Source organism: Myotis nattereri (genome assembly GCF_964212035.1).
Source record: "Myotis nattereri genome assembly, chromosome: 1".
Classification (NCBI taxonomy): domain Eukaryota; kingdom Metazoa; phylum Chordata; class Mammalia; order Chiroptera; family Vespertilionidae; genus Myotis; species Myotis nattereri.
This window is the reverse complement of record NC_138075.1, coordinates 8,668,497-8,673,562: the sequence shown is the minus strand read 5'-3', so window position 1 is coordinate 8,673,562 and position 5,066 is coordinate 8,668,497. Positions and strand designations below refer to the sequence as shown.

The 5,066-nt window shown below is 52.2% G+C and overlaps 1 pseudogene across 1 annotated transcript; it reads right to left on the bottom strand.

Annotated features, from left to right (window-relative positions):
• Positions 1–202: 202 nt before the first annotated feature.
• LOC308533507 (exosome complex component RRP40-like) lies at positions 203–4,712 on the bottom strand (annotated as a pseudogene). Its single transcript has 4 exons — positions 4,630–4,712; positions 2,505–2,961; positions 2,202–2,283; positions 203–995 (listed from the first exon to the last, which is right to left on the bottom strand). The product of its transcript is annotated as an exosome complex component RRP40-like (transcript).
• Positions 4,713–5,066: the final 354 nt, after the last annotated feature.

The window sequence follows — 5,066 nt, the reverse complement described above, 5'->3', positions numbered from 1 at the left end:
AAAAGAAAAAATAGTACTATTTTATGATTTTTTTCAACCACAAGAACATGAGTGGCAACCAGTGACTTGTTTATAAAAATATTTGAAGACTCACATAAGATAATATCTTATCTTCTGAAGATTAATGGGGAGAGGTTCACCTGAAAAATTTTTCCCCAGGGAATCCAGTCTCTTGGCTCAACTATAAAAAAATCCACGTAGATCAACTTTCTGCCAACCTGGAGAAGATCTGTTTTCTTTGATCTGCTGTCATATGTTCACAAGCTTCTAAAATGTTTGCCAAAATTAAGGTCTGCTGAATGGTTTTTGCCTTCACCCATATTCTTCCATTCATTCCAAACACTATTTCCAGTGGGTAGAGTTTTCCACTTGCTGTGGGATTTCACAGTCTGGAGCTAGCAGCTTTCTAATTCAGCCCAAAGTCACTTTAAAAAGTAGACCATCCTGCCCAATCACACCCATTCGGTTGGCTCGTCCACAGCTGTCAATACAAACCATGTCTGGTTCCATATCTTTATTAGCAACCACAAATTGTCCATAAATGAGCCCTCCCACCTGCACATTTGGTCTGTTTCTTTCAGTTGCACCTCCAAACGCCAAGTAAGACAAAGACGCTGGCTCGCTCCCTCCAACATCGACTTTAAATCTATCTCCCGATTTAGCCGTCACTTTGCCAATCACATGGTCTCCTTTCACTGGGACAAACCGCTTCTGCTGCGAGGCCACCCAGTAACGGCGCCGCCACCGCCGCCGCTGGGCTCCTTGTGCCAGAGGCGTCACCACAAAGCCGCAAGCCGGGGCCGCACAGGACGCGCACCCAGGAGCGCACGCCCGCATTTAGGCGCAGCGGTCGCTCCCCTGCACCTCCCAGGCCGTCGGCAGCCTGTGCTGGGCACCGGACACCGCAGCTCCTCGCCCCCCAGCACCACCTGATCCAGCACAGCGCGCGCCCCCGCGCCCTGCCGCCGCGAGCGACTCCACTGCAACCGCCACTGCTGGAGCCAACCCGGGCGGCACCGAACACCATTTCCAGTTCCCACTTCTGGCACGGTGCCCAGTGCGCAGCCCGCCCAAGGCTTTCCGTTATCGGCAGTAACGGTCGGACCGGACCGGATCCTAAGTCGATGAAGCGTGGTCCATGTGGGCAGGCGGACCCGCAGGCGGCCCGCCGCAAGCTGATGTTTAAAATAAAACCCGTAAATTGACTCATTGGACCAGCCTGGGACCTGGCTCCGAAGGGCCAGCATTTTCCTGGGATTCAGACATCACGGTGCTCACGGCCTTATGATTTCAAGTGGGGAACATGGGGATGAAAGCACGAGACATGGGTCCAGGAAACCCTAACACCTGGAGGAGACCTGCTGAAGCACCAAGGATCAGGCTGAACATCGTCTCAGGAGAGCAAGCCCCAAGCCATGTGAAACTCGGGGTCGGAAACCCGTGGGCGATGACAGCTCAGACCCTGGTCTCCTTGCTGGAAAACGGTCCCCTGGATCGTGGTGCTACTCAGACTCTGTCAGTCATGAAGCTACCGAGGTAGATGGCTACAGCTTTCCTCACTGGTGAAAGAGCAAGCTTTCTGCTCTGTGTTTAAGTTACTGCCATTAAATCAGCTCACTTCCTGGGAGCAGTATCCTGGGGCTCGGAGGAATCCACGACTGTTTCCTCCTCTTCTTTTACTGTTGGTAAGAAATTTCCTTCTTCTCTGTAAATAGAGGAGAAAGAAAAGCAATCTGGTTTTTAAATAAAACACATAAATTGACTCATTGGACCAGCTGGGACCTGGCCCAGAAGGGCCGGCATTTTCCTGGGATTCAGACATCACGGTGCTCATGGCCTTGTGATTGTCGAGTGGGGAACATGGGGATGAAAGCACGTGACGTGGGTCCGGGAACCCTAACACCTGGAGGAGACCTGCTGAAGCACCGAGGATCAAGCTGAACGTCGTCTCAGGAGAGCAAGCCCCAAGCCATGTGAAACTCGGGGTCAGAAACCCGTGGGCCTTGAGAGCTCAGACCCTGGTTTCCTTCCTGGGAAGATGGTCTGACCCCTTGCCCTTGGGACACCAGTGTGCCAGGGGGCTCTGCCCAGAATGTCGAGGCCCAGGCGCGGGGCTGGAAGCCAGGACCCCTTCGTGGACAGGGCAGCCCACACCCTTTACAGGTGCCAAGCTTTGTCTTCATTCTCATTTAGAAGCCAACTGTTCGTCTTGGCCAACGTCAAAATCCTGCTCCTGAGTTTATATTTCTCCTCTTCCCAGTTCTTCTTCACACAGACGAACGCCTAGAACACAGGTCAGCAATGTCTCACATGCCATGCGCCCCTATGATTCCACTGCTGGGAATCTGTTCCAGAAAGAAGAAAAAAAGGCACGCGCTCAAAGTGACATTCACACACAGTCTTTGAGCACAGACGCCAATGATGACCCATTCCCCCCTGGCTGAGCCAAGGCTGTCGCCCAGGGCACAGGCCCAGTGTCCTGAGCCCTTCAGCCCAGGCCTCACCTCCCACTGGCTGTTCAGCTTCTTCAGCAAGATTTCGAAGTTATGCAGGTTGTCCCTCGCCTCTTCATACCAGGCCTGCCAGAGCCTCACATCCCGCTGCAGGTCCTCCCTCGCCCCTTCGTACCGGGCCTGCCAGAGCCTCACTTCCCGCTGCCGGTCCTCCCTCGCCCCTTCATACCGGGCCTGCCAGAGCCTCACTTCCCGCTGCAGGTCCTCCTTCGCCTCTTCATACCAGGCCTGCCAGAGCCTCACTTCCCGCTGCAGGTCCTCCCTCGCCCCTTCGTACCGGGCCTGCCAGAGCCTCACTTCCCGCTGCAGGTCCTCCTTCGCCCCTTCGTACCGGTCCTGCCAGAGCCTCACTTCCTGCTGCAGATTCTCTAGGGACATCTGCACCTCTTTGCTCTGGGTGCGCAGCTCCTTCTGCTCCCCCTTCACCAGCTGGTTCCAGAAGTTGGCTCTGGGGGTGGAGAGTCACACGGCCAGGGGCTGAGGAGCACTCCCAGCCTCCGACACAGGTGTGCACCTTACTCAAAACCTCAACCTCTCTGGGCCTCCGCTTTTCCCGTGTGTAAATGAGGGTTCAACAAAATCAGCGGTTTTCAAACTGTGTCCGTTGGGGTTCTATGAGACTAGCCCAGCTGCCACTCTGGGCTGGGGGAGACAGGACAGGCAGGCCGGACACCTCTTCAGCAGAGCACCCTGTGAGGATCCTTCCCGCGCAAGGCTTTGGCAGACCTGCCGACGTGGAACAAAGGGCTCTTCGACTGAAATACTTTTGAATACATGGAGTCAGAACATGTTTGCTCTAAATCTGTGGGTCTGTGCCCAGCTCTTCCCCACAATTCCAAGCCGCTTTCTAATTTCACTCCTGAGGCAAATAAAATATGAGACTCGGGACTATTAGGTAAATCCACTGAAATCATCATCATCGTCGTCTTAACAGTTCAACTGGGTATCAGGGGGAAGATTTAGACCAGAAAGCTCACGTGAGCAGAGGCTCATGGACTCAATTTAAAAGCAGATGTGCTCTGTTTGGCCCACATCATCTGTCTTTTTCGATTTAAATTAAGAGTCTCATGCTCTACCGACTGAGCTAGCCGGGTGCGGTTCGATTTAAATTAATTAGTTCATCAATATTTAAAAAAATTGTTTCACATTAACATTCAGGTATCTAGCTTCTCAGAGGGTGGGGAGAAAGCATTAACAAAAGGCCCTGGCAGGTGTGGCTCAGTAGTTACAGCATCAGCCCATGTACAGAAGGGTCATGACTTCAAATCTCAGTCAAGGAAACAGACCTGGGTTGCGGGTTTGCTGCACAGTGGAGTTGGGGTGTGTGCTGTTGACATCCAAACGATGTGACTCTATCGCATCCATGTTTCTCTCTCTCTCTCCCTCTCTTTCCCTCCCTTTCACTCTCTCTAAAAGTCAATGGAAACATTGTCCTGGGTAAGGATTAAAAAAAAGATTAAGAAAAAGAATGGAATTCATTATATATTCTGAATATGAACTCCTTATCAGATATATGGTTTGGGAATATTTCCTCCCATTCTGTAGATTGCCTTTCCACTCTGTTCGTTGTGTGCTGTCATCGTCACTTAGGGCTGCTATAACAAAATGCCCCAGACTGTTGGCTCATAAACAACACAAACTTAGTTCTCACAGTTCTGGAGGGTGGGACGCCCAAGATCAAGGCACCGGCAGATGAGTGTCTGGGGAGAGCCCACTGCCTAGACAACCAACTTCCTAAAACCATAACTAGCTCAGATTTTGCTGTAACTTCACATGGAGAAAGGAATGAAGGGGCCCAACCATGAGGGCTCTGGGAGTAGGTCTGGGCTGGACATATCAATTTGTATGTCATCAGAATGCAGGTGGTCCTGAATGGCATGGGCTGGGTGAGGCACCCAAGGGCTGGAGCCAAAGCAGAGAAGAGGTCTCAGGACTGAGCCCTGGACATGCCACCATCAGAGATGAGGGAGAGGAGTGAGGAGGGGAAGGAAGGGGAGGCAGGTGTGGTAGGACAAGAAGTGAGAAAGGATGGTTCCTGAAGGCCAGGTGAGGAAATGCTCCTAGCCCATCATAAACACACCAAGTGGCTTAAAACAACAGAAATGGACTCTCCCACAGTTCTGGAGGCTGGAAGTCCCAAATCAAGGTGTCCACAGGGTCATGCTTCTTCTGAAGGCTCAAGGGGAGGACCTGTCCCATGCCTCTTCTCGCCTCTGGTGGCTGCCAGACATCCTGGATGCATCACCCCAGTTTGTCTCCATCCTCACATGGCCTTATGTCCAAGTGCCTAACACTGTGCAACTGCCTCCCTCTCAATGTAGAACATGATTTCAAGCAGCTTTGCTATAGGAAGTGCATCAAAGTGAGGTGGCAACTAGAAGATGTGGTACAGAGGGAGAGGATGCCTTTGTTTCTCAGGTGGCGGGTGGTAGAGCCTGGTTGGATGCTCTTGGGAATGGTCCTGAACAGGAGACGTTGATGGCGCAGGAGAATTAGATTTTTGCAGCACTTGCCTTATTTCCTACTCTTTTGCACTCACAATTCCCTCCCTCT